This window comes from Nelumbo lutea, chromosome 5 (assembly GCF_056320005.1).
Source record: "Nelumbo lutea isolate HS-2025 chromosome 5, American lotus-T2T, whole genome shotgun sequence".
NCBI lineage: Eukaryota > Viridiplantae > Streptophyta > Magnoliopsida > Proteales > Nelumbonaceae > Nelumbo > Nelumbo lutea.
In genome coordinates, this window is record NC_142688.1 from 68787230 (window position 1) to 68811345 (window position 24116).

Genomic DNA, 24116 nt, shown 5'->3' on the forward strand with positions numbered 1-24116 from the left:
TTATTGCTGTTCTCAGTGTCTTCTAAGATTTCAGAGCTAATCTCAATTTTGTGTACAACTGATGTCTAAAATTGCTATCTCACAATCCTTTGTACACTGATTTCATTTTTGTGTATTGACCTTCAGTAGCACAGAATAACCTTTTAATATGAAGATCAGAACTGAACACAATCACTGCCGATCCGCATTTGGCTGTCCTCAGTAGCTGCTAAGATTTCAGATATGATTTCAGAACTGTATATTACTGTTCTCAGTAACTATTGAGATTTCAGCTCTCAGCAGTTCAGATCTATTTCAGCAATATAAATAAAAGGAATTCGTAAACTGTTGTTCTACTCAGAGATTACTGAATTCAGACATGTTTGTAAATTGCTACTGAATTCTGTATATTGAATAAGATGTTGATCTGCTTTTAGTTAGCTGCATTTATTTATTTTAGGATGTAGGTTTGTATATTCCAATACTTCACTATACATTTTCAGTTGTAATAAGGTTAGTTATTTTGTGAATATTGGCTTATTTATTGCCTTGACTTTCGCAGTTTCTGACAAGCAGAGTCGAGCTGGAGGAAATCCTCTACGACACGGAGATTGAAAGAACTCTCCGTGTCCGACTAAGAGCAGCCAAACAAGTCCAGCAAGAAGCTGAAGAAGCTCAAGAGGCTCAAGAAATGGCTGAGCAGAGGACTATGATGGACTATGCCAAACCCACTCTCACTGGAGCTGCCTCCAGCATTATCAAGCCCAATATCACTGCTAACAACTTTGAGATCAAACCTACCATCATACAAATGATTCAAGACATGGTGCAATTCTGTGGATTAGCCCACGAAGATTCCAATGCACACATTTCTAACTTTTTAGAAATTTGGGACACCTTCAAACACAATGGGGTAAGTGATGATGCCATTAGGTTGAGGTTATTCCCATTTTCTTTGAAGGATAAAGCCAAAACATGGCTGAATTCATTACCGGCAGGATCAATAGCTACGTGGGATGAAATGGCCAGTCGTTTTCTCTCTAAATATTTTCCCCCTTCTAAAACTGCTAAAATGAGGAATGCCATCACTACTTTTTTCTAGCAAGAGGGGGAATCTTTATACGAGTCATGGGAACGATACAAGGAGCTGTTAAGGAGAGTTCCTCACTATGGCCTCCCCATTTGGTTGCAAGTATAGACTTTCTATAATGGTCTTACTGACTCAAATAAGACCATATTAGATGTTGCAGCCGGAGGGTCCATAAATAATAAAACTCCTGAGGTTGCCCATGCACTTATTGAGGAAATGGCAGCCAACAACTATCAATGTCATTCTAAAAGAACTCAAACTAGGAAGCAGCATGGCTTGCATAATGTTGATACTTATACGACACTATCTGCACAAATAGGAGCACTCAATAAGAAAATAGATGAAATGCAGATAGCTGCCATGCATGTGCAGCCTCTTAATTGTGAATTGTGTGGGGGAGGCCACATCAGTACTGACTGCCAAGTTAGCAATCAGTTCAGGCCATCTACTGAACAAGTTGACTATGTCAGCAATTCCTCAAGATAGCAGGGTTATCAGAGTCACCATACTTTTCATCCAGGATGGAGGGGACATTCAAACCAGTCCTGGCCAAATCAGCATACTTCCAAGCCATTCCACCAGACTTATCATCAGCTTGAACCAAAGTCCAATTTGGAGGAACCGATGACAAAATTTATAGTAGGTGCAGAAACTAGGTTCCAGAACCAGGAAGCCTCAATCAAAAACCTGGAAAACCAAGTGGGGCAATTGGCACAATTAATCTCTTCTAGACTGCTGGAAACTCTTCCAAACAACGCTGAAGTGAATCCATGAGAGCAGGTGCAAGCTATTACCTTAAGGAATGGAAAAGAGTTGCCCGAGGTAGAAAAGAAGAATTGGGTTGAACCCAAGGCAGAAACAAGCCTTGGGACCGGACAACAGAAGACGGAACAACCAGAAGCACAACAAGGGATGCACCAGCAGCCACAAGTTCCATTCCCTAACAGGCAGAAGCAACAAAAAATGGAAAAGGAATTTGGTAAGTTTCTTGAAATATTTAAAAGTTTACATATTAATATTCCTTTTGCTGATGCTTTAGCCCAGATGCCACACTATGCAAGGTTTTTGAAGGAATTATTGGCAAACAAAAGGAAACTGGGAGATGTGGCTACAGTTGCTTTAAATGAGAAATGTTCTGCTATCCTTCTGAACAAGCTGCCTCAAAAACTCAAAGATCCATGGAGTTTCACTATTCCTTGTACCATTGACAGTTTAAAAATTGAAAAAGCTTTATGTGACCTGGGAGCTAGCATCAATTTAATGCCATATTCTATCTTCAAGAAATTGGGGTTGAATGAACCCTAACCCACTAGAGTGGCATTACAATTGGCTGATAGATCCATTAGACATCCTAGGGGGATCATAGAAGATGTGTTAGTTAAAGTTGACAAATTCATTTTTCTAGTTGATTTCATTGTGTTAGACATGCAAGAAGATGTGGAGGTCCCGCTTATCCTAGGGTGACCTTTCCTGGCTACCGGGAAAGCAATGATTGATGTCCAATAAGGACAACTCAGCCTTAGGATACAAGATGAGGAGATAATTTTTAAAATGTCTTATGCTATGAAACATGCGCCCTCTAGTGATGATTCTTGTTTTATGATTGATGCCATTGAATTGACAATTGATGAATGCTTCCAGGAAAGTAGAATAACTGATCCTCTTGAACTCTGCCTCTAGCAGGGAGAACTTGAAGAAGGAGAAAATGAAGAAATAAACCTCATGATAGCATACCTGAATGATAAGCCAAAATTCAAGGGAAAAGGGTTTCTTAAATTAGAGAACTTAGGCAAATTGTCTGGACTATCAGGTAAGCCATCATCCCAAGAACCCCCCACCCTCAAACTGAAGCAATTACCACCCCATTTAGAGTATGCTTTCCTTGAGGAACCATCTGATCTCCCCATAATAATTTCCACAGCACTGAATCCCTTACAAAGAGAAAAATTATTAAGAGTGCTACGGGAACACAAAAATGCTATAGCTTGGAAGGTAGAAGATATCAAAGGCATTAATCCATCAATCTGCACTCACAGAAATTTGATGGAAGAGGACAACAAGCCTTCCATTCAGTCCCAAAGGTGCCTGAACCCCAACATGAAAGAAGTGGTAAAGGTTGAAATAATTAAGTTTTTAGATGCTGGGATCATTTATCCTATTTCTGATAGTTCTTGGGTAAGCCCTGTGCAAGTTGTGCCCAAGAAAGGGGGTATGACTATTGTTCCAAATGAGAAAAATGAACTCATCCCTACTAGAACCGTCACCGGATGGCATGTGTGTATTGACTATAGAAAATTAAATGAAGCCACCCGAAAGGACCATTTCCCTCTCCCATTTATGGACCAAATGTTGGATAAGCTAGCCGGGCATGAGTATTATTGTTTCTTGGATGGATATTCAGGGTATAACCAGATACCAATTACACCAGAAGATCAAGAAAAGACCACTTTTACTTGCCCATATGGAACCTTTGCATACCGAAGGATGCCCTTTGGGTTATGCAATGCCCCAACAACCTTTCAGCGATGTATGATGTCTATATTTTCTGATATGGTTGAAAAATTTATTGAGATCTTTATGGATGATTTTTCAGTTTTTGGCTCTTCGTTTGATGCATGTTTGAATAATCTGGAACAGGTGCTTACTAGATGCAACGAAACACATCTTGTGCTGAATTGGGAGAAATTTCATTTTATGGTGCAAGAAGGCATAGTGCTTGGACACAAGATCTCTCAAAGAGGTATCGAAGTCGACAAGGCCAAGGTGGAGGCAATTGAAAAACTGCCACCCCCAACATCTGTTCGTTCTTTGAGAAGTTTCTTAGGACATGTCGGATTCTATAGGAGGTTTATTAAGGATTTCTCAAAAATTGCCAAGCCATTATCTACCTTGCTTCAAAAAGAAGTGACTTTTGAATTTTCAAATGAATGCCTTCATGCTTTCAACATCTTGAAAGACAAATTGATCCATGCACCTATCATGGTAGCATCAGATTGGACCCTCCCATTTGAATTCATGTGTGATGCAAGTGATTCTGCTATAGGAGCTATTTTAGGACAAAGAATGAACAAACATTTTCAGCCAATTTACTATGCTAGTAGAACCTTGACTGGACCCCAACTCAATTACACCACCACAAAAAAGGAGCTGCTAGCAATAATATTTGCACTTGACAAGTTTCGTTCATATCTGATATTATCCAAGGTTGTTGTCTACACAGATCACCCGGCATTAAGGCACTTGCTTACCAAGCAAAAATCAAAACCAAGATTGATCAGGTAGATCCTTTTATTGCAAGAGTTTGACATTGAGATTAGAGACATGAAGGGTGCTGCAAACCTGGCTGCTGACCATCTCTCCCGGTTGGACAAGGTAAGCTCAAAAGAGGAGATAACCAACAACATTTGAGAAGAATTTCCGAATGAGCAGCTGTACTCAATACAGAAATACTCATATCCTTGGTATGCTGATTTTGCTAATTATCTAGCTGCACAAGTCCTTCCTCCTAACCTTTCATATCAACAGAAAAAGAAATTCTTTTCTGATGTAAAATACTATCTATGGGAGGAACCCTTTTTGTATAAATTGTGTGCAGATCGGATCATAAGGAGATGTGTCCCTGAGGAGGAGATGGAGTCGGTACTCCAATTTTGCCATGATAAAGAAGCAGGAGTTCATTTTGGAGCTAGTCGCACTGCAACCAAGGTTTTGCAATCAGGTTTTTATTGGCCCACACTTTTCAAAGATGCCCATAGGTATGTGTCCACATGTGACAAATGCCAAAGATCGGAAAACATTTCCTGACGGAATGAAATACCCCTTTCCAATATTTTGATATGTGAAATCTTTGATGTTTGGGGTATAGATTTCATGAGACCTTTCCCGAATTCTTTTGGGAATAAGTACATCCTCGTTGCAGTTGACTATGTATCCAAATGGGTAGAAGCCATGGCTTTACCCACAAATGACACAAGAAGGGCGGTACACTTCCTAAAGAAGCTATTCTCCCAATTTGGCACTCTGCGAGCTATAATTAGTGATAGGGGAACTCATTTCTGCAATAGCCAATTTGAGAGGTTAATGCAGAAATATGGAATTACACATAAATTAGCTACACCTTATCACCCTCAAACTAGTGGCCAAATGGAGTTGGCTAATAGGGAACTCAAAAGAATTCTGGAAAAGACCGTAGCATCTGCCAGAAAAGATTGGTCCATCAAATTAGATGATGCATTATGGGCATACAGAACTGCATTTAAGACACCCATTGGCATGTCCCCCTATAGATTGGTCTTTGGCAAAGCATGCCATTTACTAGTTGAATTAGAACACAAGGCCTATTGGGCTCTTAAATTCTTAAATTTTGACATTCATGAACAGGTTAAGGCATCTTTTTGTCATTTATCTTTTTAGAATATTAGTTAGTAAAATAAAGATCTTTTTCTCAAAATTCTAATTCTTTAAGGACTTAGTTCATCCTTTTCTTTTCTTCAGTTTGCTCTAGCAAGTGTGATTCCCTAACACTACGAACATTGAGGACAATGTTCATCTTCAGTGTGGGGGAGTGAGCCCGAGGCTAGGGTATGGGGGCTGAAACCATGCACCTCATTCACCCCAACACACATATGCAGGCAATGACATAACCAAAAAAAAAAAAAAAGACTGGAACTCCTCAAGTTCATTACTATTTATTTGATGATTTTTAAGAAGGAATTCAATAAGTTGAAGGAGACTGATGTACTTGTTAAGTTTTTATTCTTGTGAATGACCCAATTTGATATATGCATGAGAAAAGGGGAGCTGAATATGCCTTTCAGCATGACTAGCCCTAACTATCTTCATGTGTATGGAAGCCCTTGATTTCATGGTTAATGGTCAAGAGAGCTAGTGCACATCTGAAGTGCTGATTCTTGAGGTTCAATAATTGCAAAGAAGGACAAAAGCCCAAATTGACTCCGCTATTTTGAGCTGAATAGTAAAACTAGTAGCTCAGAACATGAGTCCTATTTACCTACCTCAAGTAAGTGACCAGCATGAGATGGAGCAAAAGATGCACTCACACCAAAAAAAAAAAAAAGAAGAAGAAAAGGGTGAGATGGAGCATAAGATGCACTCACCCTTAGAAATAAGTAATTGTGGTGACAACTGAGGTTCGAAAGGGCACTCTAAAGTTGAACTCTCATTGAGATTTAGTTACAGATGTGAAACGTAGTGAAATTTGATTATTAACCTTGACAATTAAGGAGCTGATTTATATATGAATTAGGAGTGAAGGCTAGACTATGATGAAATTCATATTCTCCTTTCCTTGGATCTTATACTTATGTTAAATGGTAATTTACAAGAATAAGAGCTGAGCACTTACAAAAGTTCCCCGACTACTCAATGCATTTCTATCTTAAAAAGTTCACCAGGTAAATGGTGAGAACAAAAGGGGGGGATGTTCAGTTTATGGCTGATGTCTTTGCTTGAGGACAAGCAAAAGCTTAAGTGTGGGGGTATTTGATGAACCTACAATTTATCTATAATTTTTGAGGACTTTAGCATGGATTTTTATGCTGGTTTTATTAATTTTTGCCTTAATTTAGCTTAATGCTAAGAATAAGTTTTAGGGGTAATTAATCCAAGAAAATGAAGGGAAAAGGAAAAAAAAGAAGGTTCAAAAAGACCAAATTCAGCCCAGCCCGGTTGTGGAAGCAAGAGAGAGCACTTCGGCCCAAGAAGAGCAAGTGGAATCCTTGAGAAAACCCAAGAAAAGAAAGCCTAGCTAAGAGTAGAATTTGGCCCAGCAAGGAAGACCCATTCTCAGCCCAAACGAGCTACTCAATGTATAGCTATCATGTGCTAAGAGAGAGCCTAAGTGCAGCCCAAATACAGCCCTTAGGAGGATTTCAAGAGAGCTCTAGAAAGCCCAAAAAAGGGGTGTAATGCACCCCATTCTAGAGGCTTCAAGAAGGGGCAAGAGCCCCCTTGAAAAACTATATAAGGAGACCACTAGGAGGGGGGAGTGGTGTTCAATTGCTTGAGAGGAAGGCTCTCCCACTCTTAGAGGTTCGGCCACCTTGAGAGAAGAGAAGAGAAGAAGGTTAGGCGCAAGGAAGAAGAAGAAGAAGGGCTGAAGGAAGTTCATGACAAGCAAACTAGAAGAGAAGGTGAGTTCGAAATTGGGGGTTTGTGATTCAAAGATCATTTGTAATAACTCAATTGTAGTTTCATTCTCCTTTAATTTGAATTTTGTTTCTTTGTTATATTTTCTTTCTTCTTTCTCCTTCTTCCATTCTTACTTGATGTATTTCAGCTTGTAAAATTTCAGTTCAACAATCTAATTCTTTTTGATTCATTTGAATGGTCATGAATTGTACTTGGAGTTTCTTGAATAAGGGTGTTATTGTAGATTAATTCAGCCAACTAACCTTCAAAACTCAGATTTGAGATTGCAAGATCTGAATTGCTTGAAAGAGAATTCAGATCTGCAATTTTCAGATTGGCCGAATGGATCTAAAGCTTGGAATTCCTAGAGTGCTTGAGAGAGACTCTAGGAATTCAGATCTACTATTCAAGAACTGAATTGGATGCAAGATTAGAGATAACTTGCACAATTCAGTTGGTGATCAATTCAGTTTTGAATTGATGCCTTAGAAGTATTTGAAGAAATGCATGCATGAGGATTAGATTCTTGTTAGAGATAGAAGAATTGTCACTCATGCATAGGATGAACATGCGCTTGAGAGAGGCTGTTCATGACCTTGGGGTTTCACCGAACCAATGCTCAATTATGATTTATTCGAATGATCCAAATTGATAGATTGCTGAATTCTGAGATTGAAATTTACTGTTTACTCTTCTAACCTGATTTGAAGGCAATTGGACCAATGATTTAGATAGATTTTAATTTAGGATTTTTAGCTTTCATTAAAGTTTTGATTTATTTGTAAATCATATAAGAAGTACTCAATTTAGTATTGATACTTGTTTCCTAAATCATCGTGGGAACAATACTTCACTCACTACTTTATTACTTCAACAGCTAGTGCAGTTGCTAGTGTCACAGTGAGCCACACATCAAATACATAACCCTAAATGGGCCTCAAGACCATTTTGAACTGGGCTAATTTGATTAGTCTTTAAGGGGCGAATTCTGAGATAAGGTCAGCTGATAGGATTGGGCCCACACCCTATCCACTCAGAGAGTCCAAGATCTAAATGAGATTTAGATTTGGAAACTTCCTAATTAGATTAGGAGCTAGTTGATCTAATCTGTAGATAAGATAAGGATTATCCCTTATCTTAAAGGGACTTCTAATCTAGATATGATTTGGGTTAGTAGCTCGTAATGGGATTAGGAGCTGATCCCTTTAAGTCTATAAAAGGAAGAGGGGGCGGCAGCCTTTAGACATCCAACACATCCAACAGACTCACCAGCAACAGTCTTGTCTTCAGAGATAAGATCACAGAAGAGAGAATTATGCACCCTACAAATACTCTCTAGCCGCCTCCTTCCTTTAGCCGCCGCCTATTACAGTTCAATCTCCATTGTTTGGGAGAAATCAAGATTGGATCATGATTCCAATCTTTTGGTGAAAAGATTGGTAGGAGTTGTATTCACAAACCGCCCGGGTGATTCTTGGGAAGAATCAAGTTTTTAAGAAGGACACTGCTGATTCTGCTCCACCTTGCACTGCGCCATCTTCAGTGGGAGCGGATTTTGGATCCTACCTTGGGTGTGAACACCTCCATTGAGAGATATTGTTTCTCTGTATCAGGTATTATCTCTCTCTCCTCCTTTTGGTTCAGATCTGGTTCAGTTTATGGTTCAAGAATGATCATTGAAAATATGATTTTCTAAATAGGGAATTCGATTCCCAGTTGAAGGGAGAGAAAAATTTTTGAAATTCGCCCCTTATTCCGTAATCTTTGGGTGTCCATATGATGGATTTCCTATCCCTTCTGTGGTATCAGAGCCATGGTTCAAATCTTGAACCATTCTGTTTCAGATCTGAACCTGCGCAAATAGGGAGAAGGTGTTCTACTCAATTTGCGCAGATATGGGTTTTGGGAAATTTGTTCCCAAAATAGATGGGCAAATAATCTAAAGTTAATTTTAAATAAATCTAATTATTATTTAGAATAGTTCTTTATAATTTTCTTGATTTATGGGCTGTTTGTACAAGAGGAGATCAAAATCTTGGTTTGCGTAGGGAGAACTACAAGATTTGCAATTTATTGAATTTATTTATTACATTTGGTCTATAAATAATTTTTTTTATTTTTAGACTTAATGTATAGGCATTCGGTCTGATGTAATAATTAATAGAAATAGGATTTATATTTATTTATATTTCTGGATTGAAGATGGTGGCGCAGAGAAGGAGATTTCGCAGATGAGAGATTCGCTATCTGCGATTTGCAGTTTGAGAAACTGCAATCTGTGATCTAACCTTTGTTTTGCAGGATGGAGTGTGCAAACAGCCCTGATTAACTGATTTTTGTTTTTCTTTTATCAGTTATTTAATTTCAGATTATTTTCTTGAATTAATGATTTAATTAAAAATCAAACCCTAGACCCATTCGAACCAAGATTGGTTCAAACTGTTTGGACCAAATCTAGGGTTTAATCAAGGCTGAAAGTCAGCCCTAATTTTCCCACTAGTGGGCCTGAGGATTGATATTTAATTAAATGGTTAATTCGGCCCAACCTATAAAGGCCCAGTTTTAAATAGTTAAAACTGCTAAAAGCCCACTTTAAAGGATAAAGCTATATGGGCCGAACTGGGTAACCCCAATTCAGCCCATATACCTAGATAATATTAACGGTTAATATTATGGATTTTTTAATGGGCTTCCAATGGGCCTTACAGATATTTAATTGATTGGATCAATTTATCCCTGCATGAGATGTATGGATGTGTGATGTTCTGCGTACATGGGCCAGAACCCTCGGCACCCTGTCTCGCAGCGAGCTAGGTCTCGTCGATAGAAGGAGCACCCATCTTACCAAGAAGAGGCCCCCCAGAACCCTCCAAGGAGCCAGGCCTCCACCCATGACAGACAAGAAAGACTAGCCACCCCGACCTTGCCATGGGCAGTCAGGTCGGGAGGACCTCAGCTTGCCAGGCCCATGTCGCCTCAGCCCTCAAGGCCTGGTACTCCATTTCTAGAAAACCGATTTGAAGTCCTAGCCGTAGGTTCCAAGCAGGAACCCTCTGTCCGAAGCCATCACTAGCGGCCCAAGCTACTTCCTACACACACCATTCCTGACAATACAGAAGTGAGCAACACGAATGCTGAGCCCGCCAGAAAGTAGAGACACCACCATTGAGCTCGCCGGTCTGCTACTCGCGACCTACCCGAGCTCGAAGGCAAAGAAGAGGTAAGCTCGAGCAAGGTCAAAGCGCCCATTCTTTTAGTTCAATCCCCCTATCTCCCGAGCTACTGGCAGTCCCAATGCCTAAGATTTCAAGCTCCCCCCTCTTGATAAGTTTGATGGGTCATTCGACCCAAATGATCACATAGATGCCTTCCTGTCGCAGATGCACCTAGCAAGAGCAAGTGATTCGTGCATGTGCGTGGCCTTCTCCACCACTTTCAGGGGAATAGCCCACACATGGTACCGGAACCTGACGCCCGGATCAATAAGAAGTTGGATGCAATTCGCGTAAGTTTTCACGTCCCACTTTGTTACCAGTAAGTGGTGCTTGCGAACTAAAGAGAACCTCCTCAACATAGTGCAGAGAGAAGGAGAATCCATCCGGGTCTAGGTCAAGCGGTTCAATGATGCTTGCATGTAGATACTGCGCTTGGGTTCAACGACCCATCTATTATGTTAGCAAAGTATTACAGGGAGTAGAGACGAGATACCCGGAGATAGAAAAGCTAGCATACGCACTGGTAATTGAAGCTCGGATGCTTCACCCGTACTTCTAGGCTCACACTGTTATCGTTCTCACCGACAAACCTCTGAGGCAAGTCTTACTTAAGCCCGATGTCTCTGGTAGGTTGGCGAAGTGGGCCATTGAGCTCAACGAGTATGACCTCTAGTACAAGCTGCGAAATGCCATTAAGGCCCAAGCCTTAGCAGATTTCATCGCCGAGTGCACATTCAGCTCCGAAGTCCCCAGGCCGGTTGAGCACGAGGCTCCCAGCTCGGGTGAGCCCAAAGCTCCTAGGCCGGTCGAGTCTGAGCCCTGTGATGTAGCAGCTAGTGTAGCACCTCCCCTAGTTCGACCAAGCTCGAGCTGGGATGAGGAGCCCTGGATCCTTCACATGAATGGCTCCTCGAACCAACAGGGCAGCGGAGCTAGAATAGTCCTGCATGGCCCAAGTGGCATGAAACTAGAATATGCGCTGTTAGACAGTCTTATATGCCCTTAGCTTCAATCAGTTTTGATGTACTTTTGTTATTTAGTGGAAATAAATTAAAGTGCATGTTTGATTCATGTTGTTTGGTATAATTTTGTGTAAGACCCTAAAACTGGACACTTATAGAAACTTGTGTTACTTTTAAATGTTCACAGCCATTGGATAAGTCTGGGGAGATTTATCCTGCCAAGGCTGATACCGATGTGCCACCAAGTGTTGGGATGGCTTGTTTCGGCCATCAAGGTAAGACCCAAGGCACATGCAGTATGGGATTGTTTGAACCCTTGAACTGGACCAAATTTCCAGTATTGCCCTAGACCTTGGAGACAGATGGGAAAAACTGGAAAGTTACACCAGACCCCTAGACTCGATTATGACACATCACTAGGTGTCAGATCGGGCTGTCTTTGATGTGTCAATCAGTGAGATCCTTAGTGGGTATCAAAACCTGGACATGTTGGGGTAGTCTGAGAATTCATCTGAGTGAGTGGTCATAGTGACAGGATCAGCCCCTTTGTTGGATAATGGTAATGATTGGGAATGCACTCTCTCTGATGGAAACCAAACTGCCGGCAGTTGATTTCAATCGTTGGAATTTTGTTTTTGTAAAATTAATATATATATATATATGTATGGTTTCAAAAGATTTGCAAAAGGTTTTAATTCCTGGGATCCATGTGAGTAGAGAGTGCAGCACTGTTCCTTGCAGCCGAGAGAGAGGTCTTCTCTTGTCAAGCAGTGCTTGATCATTAAGGGCTGAGAGGTTAAGTGTAAGACCATTTAGGATAATACCTGATGGGCTAATCTTGCACCTGCCCACAGTCCCTGGGTTTTTATAAGATGGCTTGGCCAGGGACCACTTAATGTAAGTGTTGGGCCCATAGGGTCCATGTGATGGGCTCAAGGGGGTCACTGAGTCTTTTAGTGAATTTGGCTGGGCCTTTTAATAAAGGCTGGGCCGAACCCATGTGGCTGGTGTGTAGATCAATGCTTGGGTCCGACGCCATACAAAGAATGGAAACTAGTTAAACACTGAACACTTAATGGGCCAAAAGCCCATTTCGAACTGGGCTGATATGATCACCAGTTCATGGGGTGAATCTGAGGTTAATGTTAGTAAAAGGATTGGGTCTTTAACCTTATCCACTCTAAGAGACCAAATTCAAATTAGATTTGAATCTGGTAACCTTCTGATAAGATCAAGAGTTAACTAACTTAATCTGCAGATAGGATTAAGATTAACCCCTATCCAAATACTGATTTGGATTGGGATAACTCCCAAAATATTGGGAGGTTTCTTAATCAATAAGAAAGAGGAGAAAACCCTAGCAAAAATATCAGATTTCAAGCTAGGGGTTTGAGCAAGAAAAGAAACACATCCTACGAATTGAGATTAGATCTCTAACAGACTCCAGAGAGAAGAGACAGTTCTGCCCTCTTCGTCCCTGGACTTCTCCTCCTTCAGCCACCGCCACTCCCTGTTGGAAGATTGGATCTTTGTAGCAACAGGAAGTCAAGAAATTAGTTCTTGACAATAGTCTTGCAAGAAAGGCAAAAGGATTTAGTGTTCAAGGTTTCCAGAGGGTTCTTGTGAAGAATCCAGTGTGTAGGACACACCCTGCTGGTTCCGTTCCATCCACAGCTGTGTCATCTTCAGCAGGAGCGGATCTTGGTTTCTTCTTTGGGCGTGAACACCAACTTTGGTAGATATTGTTTCTCCGGATCAGGTATAATCCTTCCTGTTTCCTTTTGGTGAAGGGATTGGAAATCCATCACATGGACGCCCAAGATTGCGAAATAAGGGGGGCGAATTTCAAAAATTTTTCTTTCCCTTCAATTGGGAATCGAATTCCCTATTTAGAAAATCATATTTTCAATGATGATTCTTGAACCATAAACTGAACCAGATCTGAACCAAAAGGTGGAGAGAGAGATAATACCTGATACAGAGAAATAGCATCTCTCAATGGAGGTGTTCATGCCCAAGGTAGGATCCAAAATCTGCTCCCACTGAAGATGGCACAGTGCAGAGTGGAGCAGAATCAGCAGTGTTCTTGCCAAGAACTTGATCCTTCCAAATAATCACCTAGACGGCATGTGAATACAACTCCTACCAATCTTTTCTCCAAAAGACTGGAATCAAGATCCAATGTTGATTTCTCCAAGCAATGGAGATCGTACTACTATAGGCGGTGGCTGCAGGAAGGAGGCGGCTAGAGAGTATTTGCAGGGTGCAAAATTCTCTCTTCTGTGATCTCAGCTCTGAAGACAAGACTGTTGCTGGTGATTGTCTTGGATGTCTAAAGGCTGCCGCCCCCTCTTCCTTTTATAGACTTAAAGGGATCAGCTCCTAATCCCATTAGGAGTTGATAACCCAAATCATATCTGGATTAGAAGTCCCTTTAAGATAAGGGATAATCCTTATCTTATCTATAGATTAGATCAGCCAGCTCCTAATCTAATTAGGAAGTTTCCAAATCTAAATCTCATTTAGATCTTAGACTCTCTGAGTGGATAGGGTGTGGGCCCAATCCTATCAGCTGATCTTATCTCAGAATTCGCCCCTGAAAGACTAATCAAATTAGCCCAGTTCGAAATGGGCTTAAGGCCCAGTTCGAAATGGGCTTAAGGCCCATTTAGGGTTATGTATTCATTAAACCTTCCAAACTGCTACCCAGTTGGGCTTCCTTGTATGGCATGGGACCCAAACATTGATCTACACATCAGCCACATGGGTTCAGCCCAGCCTTTGTTACAAGGCCTGGCCGAATACACTGTTATGGATAGTGCACCCCATGAAACCCATCAGATGGGTTTTATGGGCCCAACACTTACCCTAAGTGGTCCTTGGTTCAAGCCACCTTGTAACACCCAGGGACTGTGGGTAGATGCAAGATTAGCCCATCAGGTATTATCCTCAATGGTCTTACACTAAACCTCTCAGCCCATAATGATCATACACTGCCCGACAAGAGAAGACCTCTCCCTCGGGTGCAAGGAACAGTGTTGCACTCTCTGAAGTATGGATCCCGGGAATTAAAACCTTTTGCAAACATTTCGAAACCATAATATATATATACTTTTATAACTCATATAAAATATATTTTGCAAAACAAATCTCAATGATTGAAATCGGCTGCCGGCAGTCTTGGTTTCCATCAGTGGGAGTGCATCCCCGATCATTACCTTTGTCCGACAAAGGGGCTGATCCTGTCACTATGATCACCCACTCAGATGAATTCTCAGACTGTCCCAACATACCCAGGTTTTGACCCCCGCTATGGATCTCACTGATTGGTACATCAAAGACAGCCTAATCTGACACCTAGTGCAGTATTATAATCGAGTCTAGAGGTCAGGTGTAACTTTTCAATTTTTCCCATCAATCTCCAAGGTCTAGGGCAATACTGGAAATCTGGTCCAGTTCAAAGATTCAATTAATCTCACACTGTATGTGCTTAGGGTCGCACCCCGGTAGCTGAGACAAGCCACCCCAACCGACTTTGTGGCATCATAGTGTCAGCCTTGTCAGGATAGGTCTCCCCAGACCGACCCACTGGCTGTGAACATTCTAAACTAACACAAGTGTCATTAAGTGTCCAGTTTAAGGGTATTACACAGAAACATACCAAGGGAACATGAATCAAATATGCACTTTTATTCATTTACAATAAACTCATAAAGCACATCATTTTGATTGAATCTAAGGGCATACAAAACTGTCTAACATTTGGTTCAGATTTGGTTTGATTATGGTTCAAGTAGAATCCTTGAATAATGTATTCTAAATTTAGGGAATATGATTCCTAGTTGGAAGAAGGTAGGAAAATTTTTGAAATTCGCCCACCAATTTTGCACCCTTAATGGCGTCCATTAGATGGATCCTACCATTCATTCAGTGGTATCAGAGCCACAGATTCGAATCTTGAACCAAAAGAAAATCATATCTAACCCTGTGCAGATGGACATAAGATGTTCTGCCAAGATCTGCGCAGATTGCTTTCTTTTTTTTCAAGAAATGGTTTCTTGTTAAGGATGATTGATCTGAAATTAATTTTGTTAAATCCAAAAAAAAAATTATTTAGAATTGTTCTTTATTTATTTTTGATTTAATGGACTATTCGAACCTAGAGATCGTAGTGTAGTTTTGGTGCAGATGGTCTGCACACCCTTTTTCATTTATTTTATTCAATTCGGTCTGTAAATATTTTTTTTTCTAGACTGAATGTATAGGATTTGATCAAGAATGTAATTAATTAATAGAAATAGGATTTCTTTTTTTTATTTATTTTCTTGATTAAAGAAGAAGGAAGAAGATGGCGGCGCTGGAGATTTGCAGATGGAGAAATCGCATACTACGATTTATAGTTTATGAAACTGTAACTTTTGTGATTAACCTTTGTTTTGCAGGTGGTACGAATAGTCCATATTTGATTTGTGATTGTCTAAAATCAAAATTATTAATTTCAGATCTCTCTTGAATTAATTCTTGAATTAAAAATCAGTTTTAGACCATTTCGGACTAGATTGGACCAAAACTGTTTGGACCGAATCTGAGATTTGAAAGGGGCTATTTTTCAGTCCATATTTCTCACACTGGTTATTCCAAATCTGATGTTCAATTACAGGGATTAATTCGGCCCAACTGTAAAGCCCAGTTTTAAAGGGTTAAAACTGTAAAAGCCTGATGTGGCTGATTGTGACACTAGCAAGTGCACTAGCCGTTCAAGTAATAAAGTAGTGAGTGAAGTATCGTTCCCATGAGGATTTAGGAAACAATTACCAATACTAAATTGAGCACTTCTTATCTGATCAACAAATAAATCAAAACTTTAATGAAAGCTAAAAAATCCTAAATTAAAATCTATCTAAATCATTGGCCCAATTGCCTTCAAATCAGGTTAGAAGAGTAAGCAGTAAATGTCAATCTCAGAATTCAGCAATCTATCAATTTGGATCATTCGAATAAATCATGATTGAGCCTTGGTTTGGTGAAACCCCAAGGTCATGAACAGCCTCTCTCAAGCGCATGTTCATCCTATGCATGAGTGACGGTTCTTCTATCTCTAGCAAGAATCTAATCCCCATGCATGCATTTCTTCAAACACTTCTAAGGCATCAATTCAAATCTGAATTGATCACCAACTGAATTGTGCAAGTTATTTCTAACCATGCACTCAATTCAGTTCTTGAATAGTAGATCTGAATTCCTAGAGTCTCTCTCAAGCACTCTACGAATTCCAAGCTGTAGATTAATTCGGCCAATATGAAAATTGCAGATCTGAATTATCTTTCAAGTAATTCAGATCTTGCAATCTCAGATCTGAGAATTCAGATCTGAGTTTTGAAGGTTAGTTGGCCGAATTAATCTAAAATAACACCCTTATTCAAGAAACTTCAAGTACAATTCATGACCATTTGAATGAATCAAAAAGAATTAGATTGCTGAACTGAAATTTTACAAGCTGAAATACATCAAGGAAGAATGGAAAAAAAGGAGAAAGAAGAAAGAAAATATAACAAAGAAACTGAATTCGAATCAAAAGAGAATGAAACTACAATTGATTTATTACAAAAGATCTTTGAATCACAAACCCTCAATTCGAACTCACCTTCTCTTCTACCTTGCTTGTCTTGAACTTCCTTCAGCCCTTCTTCTTCTTCTTCCTTGCGCCTAGCCTTCTTCTCTTCTCTTCTCTCAAGGTGGCCAAACCTCTAATAGTGGGAGAACCTTCCTCTCAAGCAATTGAACACCTCTACCCCCTCCTAGAGGCCTCCTTATATAGTTTTTCAAGGGGGCTCTTGCCCCTTCTTGAAGCCTCTAGAATGGGGTGTATTACACCCCTTTCTTGAACTTTCTAGAGCTCTCTTGAAAGCATCCTAAGGGCTGTTATTTGGGCTGCACTTAGGCTCTCTCTTAGCACATGATAGCTATACATTGAGCTGCTCTTTTGGGCTGAGAATGTGCCTTCCTTGCTGGGCCAAATTCTACTCATAGCTAGGCTTTCTTTTCTTGGGTTTTCTCAAGAAATTCACTTGCTCTTCTTGGGCCAAAGTGCTCTCTCTTGCTTCCACGACCGGGCTGGACTAAAATTGGTCTTTTTGAACCTTCTTTTCTTGCCTTTTTCTTTCCTTTTCTTGGATTAATTATCCCTGAACTTATTCTTAGCATTAAGCTAAATTAAGGCAAAAATTAATAAAACCGGCATAAAAATCCATGCTAAAGTCCTCAAAAATTATAGATAAATTGTAAGTTCATCAAATACCCCCACACTTAAGCTTTTGCTTGTCCTCAAGTAAGGACATCAGCCATAAACTGAACATTCCCCCCTTTTGTTCTTACCATTTACCTGGTGAACTTTTTAATATAGAAATTCATTGAGTAGTCGGGGGACTCTTGTAAGTGCTCAACTCTTATTCTTGTAAATTACTATTTAAGATATGTATAAGATCCAAGGAATGGAGAATATGAATTTCATCATAGTCTACCCTTCACTCCTAATTCATATATAAATCAGCTCCTTAATTGTCAAGGTTAATAATCAAATTTCACTAAGTTTCACATCTGTAACTAAATCTTAATGAGAGTTCAACTTTAGAGTGCCCCTTTGAACCTCAGCTATCACCACAATTTCTTAATTCTAGGGGTGAGTGCATCTTATGCTCCATCTCACCCTTTTTTTTTTTCGGTGTGAGTGCATTTTATGCTCCATCTCACACTTTTCTCTCTCTCTTTTTTTTTTTTTTTTTTGGTGTGAGTGCATCTTATGCTCCATCTCACACTAGTCACTTGCTTGAGGTAGGTAAATAGGACTCATGTTCTAAGCTGCTAGTTTTACTATTCAGCTCAGAATAGCGGAGTCAATTTGGGCTTTTGTCCTTCTTTGCAATTATTGAACCTCAAGAATCAGCACTTCAGATGTGCACTAGCTCTCTTGACCATTAACCATGAAATCAAGGGCTTCCATACACATGAAGATAGTTAGGGCTAGTCATGCTGAAAAGCATATTCAGCTCCCCTTTTCTCATGCATATATCAAATTGGGTCATTCACAAGAATAAAAACTTAACAAGTACATCAGTCTCCCTCAACTCATTGAATTCCTTCTTAAAAAAAAATCATCAAATAAATAGTAATGAACTTGAGGGGTTCCAGTCTTTTTTTGGTTATGTCATTGCCTGCATATGTGTGTTGGGGTGCATGGTTTCATCCCCCATACCCTAGCCTCGGGCTCACTCCCCCACACTTAAGATGAACATTGTCCTCAATGTTCGTAGTGTTAGGTAGTAACAATAAAACTAGCAAGAGCATCATCAAGTAATAGGAGGTATTTAGAGGACTTTCCTGAAGATCATTCTTAAATTCTGCAATATGTTGTCGGTGGAAAACTTCTTCTGCTAGAAATCACTTGCAAACTAGAAGAGGAGATCTGTATCTTTATTCAATTAAATTCTAAGAAAAACTAACTAAACTTAAATGCTATGAAAAATAAAAACAAAAAGCAAGTAAGACAGTTTATCACTAAGTATCTGAATTGGGAATTCTCCCAACAGCCTCTTGTTCCCTTGGGTTTACCATGGTGTTACTAGGTAAGGTACCCGGAGCTCTTTCTGAAATCATCTGTGCCAGCTGCCCAACCTGAGTTTCCAAGTTCCTTATCGATGTTTCGTTATTCTGAAATCTATTTTCCGCACTAGCTATGAACTTGGTCATCAGCTCCTCCAAGTTAGATTTCGGTTCCGGCTGATAGAAGTTTTGGTGGAAAGGCTTAGGTGCATGCTGATTCAGGTGGCCTCTCCATCCGGGGTTATGGGCATGATGGTACTGATTTCCTGGCTGTCTTGTAAAGTTGCCAACAAAGTCTACTTGTTCTATGGACTGAAAAGACTGACTGCCAACTTGGAATTCAGTGCTATGATGGCCTCCCCCACACTTATCATACTGTACATGCATAGCTGCCATCTGCATCTCATCAAATTTTTTGCTAAGTGCTCCTATTTGTGCAGAGAGAGCTGTGTATGTATCCGCATTATGAAGGCCATGCTGCTTTCTAACTGGTGTCCTTTCTGAATGCCATTGGTAGTTATTGGCTGCCATCTCCTCGATGAGTGCATGGGCAACCTCGGGAGTCTTATTGTTTATGGAGCCCCCAGCTGCTGCATCTAAGATGGTCTTGTTTGAATTGGTCAGACCATTATAAAATGTTTGCACCTGCAGCCAAATCGGAAGGCCATGGTGAGGAACCCTCCTTAGTAGCTCCTTGTAACATTCCCAGGACTCATAGAGAGATTCCCCCTCTTGCTGGAAAAAAGTAGTGATGTCATTCCTCATTTTAGCAGTTTTAGAAGGGGGAAAATTTTTAGAGAGAAAACGGCTGGCCATTTCGTCCCATGTGGCTATAGATCCTGCCGGTAATGAGTTCAACCAAGCTTTGGCTTTATCCTTCAAAGAAAATGGGAATAACCTCAGCCGGATGGCATCATCACTTACCCCATTGTGTTTGAAGGTGTCACAGATTTCCAAGAAGTTAGCAATGTGTGCATTGGGATCTTCGTGGGCCAATCCACAGAATTGCACCGTGTTTTGAATCATTTGTATGATGGCAGGTTTGATCTCAAAGTTGTTAGCAGCAATATTGGGCCTGATAATGCTGGAGGCAGCTCCAGTGAGAGTGGGTTTGGCATAGTCCATCATAGTCCTCTGCTCAACCATTTCTTGAGCTTCTTGAGCTTCTTGTGCTTCTTGTCTAACTTGCCTAGCAGCTCTTAAACGGACACGGAGAGTCCGTTCAATCTCCAAGTCGTAAAGGATCTCTTCCAGTTCAGGTCTGCTTGTCATAAACTGTTAAGGTCAAAGCAATAAAAAAGGCCAATATTCACAAAAGAAAATAAATAACTAATCCTATCACACTGAAAATGTAAAGTGAATTATTGAAATACAAAAACCTACATCCTATCATGAATAAATGAAGCCGATTATACTAAAATCCGATTATACAAAAACCTACATCCTATCATGAATAAACCAATCATCTTATTCAAGGTTCCTTTATCTACATCCATCGATTGCAACATCTGAATTCAGACCCAATTTAGTTGAGTTCAGATCTACAAGTCTTTGGTATTGTTAGTCCAGAGAAATTAATAAATAATAATTCAGATCTGAGCTGTATATCTCATACACACTCATTGGTATACACTGCAATATACATCTACCAAATCTGTGATGCGTTAGGGCTGATATCAGAGTTAGGCTTGGTTTAAGGATTTTAAGCTCTACATTTGAAGCTCAAACCTGTATAGCTTATGCATATCAAACACTTGCTAAGACCTGAAAAATCAGATCTGCAATGTTTGGTATTGTTAACTGCTGCAAGAGATCTAATCCAAACATCAATTCAGATCGGGTGCAGGAGATTTAAAAGATAACAAAACATCAAGTTCAAAGAAATTTCAGATCATGTACTCATACTGCCTCAGATTCTCATGTAATTCAGATATGATTTTACCATTCATGGCTTATATTTCATCAATGAGGCAAGTCTGATGCATCAAATGGTGCTGTTACTACCTGAATTCACATCAGAATAGAGTGGGTTCAGGTTTGAGTTGAGATGAACTCAAATCTGAACCCACATGCATTCAGATCTGCAACTAGCTGAGCTCAAATCTGAGCTCAAATCTGAGGTTCAGATCTGAAGGGTTACATATCATTCTTTCAAATATTTTTCATTCCTTGCTACCCTTTGATCCCTAAAGCTAATCTGATATCTCACATTGTGAATGGGGTGCCAAATTCTCATCAGAATTGAGTAGGTTCAGGTCTGAATTCAGATGAACTCAGATCTGAACCTAGCAGATTTGCAACCAACTGAACTCAGATCTGACCCCAAGTCTGAGTTCACATCAAATTTCTTTCATTCTTTGCTACATTTTCAGCCATGAGACAAGTCTGATGTATCAAAATATCAGTCATAATTGAGTAGGTTCAGGTCTGAGTTCAGATGAACTCAGATCTGAACCTAGCAGAATGCAGACCTGCAATTAGCTGAACTCAGATCTGAATCTAGCAGATTTGAGTTTCAGATCTGAAATTCAGATTTGAGTTTCAGATCTGAAAGTCAGATTTGAAGTTCAGATCTGAAAGCTCTCATGCTATTCTTTTCCTGAAAACAAACACACTTTTTCTCAACCAAATCAGCTCAAAAAAAAAAAAATCATAGCCAAACTGGGAGATGTGGCTATAGTTGCATTAAATGAGGAATGTTCTGCTATCCTTCTGAACAAGCTGCCTCAGAAACTCAAAGATCCAGGGAGTTTCACTATTCCTTGTACCATTGGCAGTTTAAAAATTGAAAAAGCTTTATGTGACCTGGGAGCTAGCATCAATTTAATGCCATATTCTATCTTCAAGAAATTGGGGTTGAATGAACCCCAACCCACTAGAGTGGCATTACAATTGGCTGATAGATCCATTAGACATCCTAGGGGGATCATAGAAGATGTGTTAGTTAAAGTTGACAAATTCATTTTTCCAGTTGATTTCATTGTGTTAGACATGCAAGAAGATGTGGAGGTCCCGCTTATCCTAGGGAGACCTTTCCTGGCTACCGGGAAAGCAATGATTGATGTCCAACAAGGACAACTCAGCCTTAGGATACAAGATGAGGAGATAATTTTTAAAATGTCTGATGCTATGAAACATGCACCCTCTAGTGATGATTCTTGTTTTATGATTGATGCCATTGAATTGACAATTGATGAATGCTTCCAGGTAAGTAGAATAACTGATCCTCTTGAACTCTGCCTCCAGCAGGGAGAACTTGAAGAAACAGAAAATGAAAAAATAAACCTCATGATAGCATACCTGAATGATAAGCCTCAATTCAAGGGAAAGGGGTTTCTTAAATTAGAGAACTTAGGCAAATTGCCCGGACCATCAGGTAAGCCATCACCCCAAGAACCCCCCACCCTTGAACTGAAGCAATTACCATCCCATTTAGAGTATGCTTTCCTTGAGGAACCATCAGATCTCCCCGTGATAATTTCCGCAGCACTGAATCCCTTACAAAGAGAAAAATTATTAAGAGTGCTGCGGGAACACAAAAATGCTATAGCTTGGAAGGTAGAAGATATCAAAGGCATTAATCCATCAATCTGCACTCACAGAATTTTGATGGAAGAGGACAGCAAGCCTTCCGTTCAGCCCCAAAGGCGCCTGAATCCCAACATGAAAGAAGTGGTAAAGGCTGAAATAATTAAGTTGTTAGATGCTGGGATCATTTATCCTATTTCTGATAGTTCTTGGGTAAGCCCTGTGCAAGTTGTGCCCAAAAAAGGGGGTACGACTGTTGTTCCAAATGAGAAAAATGAACTCATCCCTACTAGAACCATTACCGGATGGCGTGTGTGTATTGACTATAGAAAATTAAATGAAGCCACCCGGAAGGACCATTTCCCTCTCCCATTTATGGATCAAATGTTGGAGAGGCTAGCCGGGCATGAGTATTATTGTTTCTTGGATGGATATTCAGGGTATAACCAGATACCAATTGCACCAGAAGATCAAGAAAAGACCACTTTTACTTGCCCATATGGAACCTTTGCATACCGAAGGATGCCCTTTGGGTTATGCAATGCCCCAGCAACCTTTCAGCGATGTATGATGTCTATATTTTCTGATATGGTTGAAAAATTTATTGAGATCTTCATGGATGATTTTTCAGTTTTTGGCTCTTCATTTGATGCATGTTTGAATAATCTGGAACAGGTGCTTACTAGATGTAAAGAAACACATCTTGTGTTGAATTGGGAGAAATGTCATTTTATGGTGCAAGAAGGCATAGTGCTTGGACACAAGATCTCTCAAAGAGGTATAGAAGTCGACAAGGCCAAGGTGGAGGCAATTGAAAAATTACCAACCCCAACATCTATTCGTTCTTTGAGAAGTTTCTTAGGACATGTCGGATTCTATAGAAGGTTTATTAAAGATTTCTCAAAAATTTCCAAGCCATTATCTACCTTGCTTCAGAAAGAAGTGCCTTTTGAATTTTCAACTGAATGTCTTCATGCTTTCAAAATCTTGAAAGACAAATTGATCCATGCACCTATCATGATAGCACCAGATTGGACCCTCCCATTTGAATTGATGTGTGATGCGAGTGATTTTGCTATAGGAGCTGTTTTAGGACAAAGAATGAACAAACATTTTCAGCCAATTTACTATGCTAGCAGAACCTTGACTGGACCCCAACTCAATTACACCACCACAGAAAAGGAGCTGTTAGCAGTAATATTTGCACTTGATAAGTTTCGTTCATATCTGATATTATCCAAGGTTGTTGTCCACACAGATCACTCGGCATTAAGGCACTTGCTTACCAAGCAAAACTCAAAACCAAGACTGATCAGGTGGATCCTTTTATTGCAAGAGTTTGACATTGAGATTAGAGACCTGAAGGGTGCTGCAAACCTGGCTGCTGACCATCTCTCCCGGTTGGACACGGTAAGCTCAAAAGAGGAGATAACCAGCAACATTCGAGAAGAATTTCCGGATGAGCAGTTGTACTCAATACAGAAATACTCATATCCTTGGTATGCTGATTTTGCTAATTATCTAGCTGCACAAGTCCTTCCTCCTAACCTTTCATATCAACAGAAAAAGAAATTCTTTTCTGATGTAAAATAC

At 40.0% G+C, this 24116-nt stretch overlaps 1 non-coding gene across 1 annotated transcript; it reads left to right on the plus strand.

Annotated features, from left to right (window-relative positions):
• Window positions 1–19656: 19656 nt before the first annotated feature.
• Window positions 19657–19763, plus strand: LOC148852812 (small nucleolar RNA R71). The gene has a single exon (XR_016100101.1). It is a non-coding gene; the product is annotated as a small nucleolar RNA R71 (small nucleolar RNA).
• Window positions 19764–24116: the final 4353 nt, after the last annotated feature.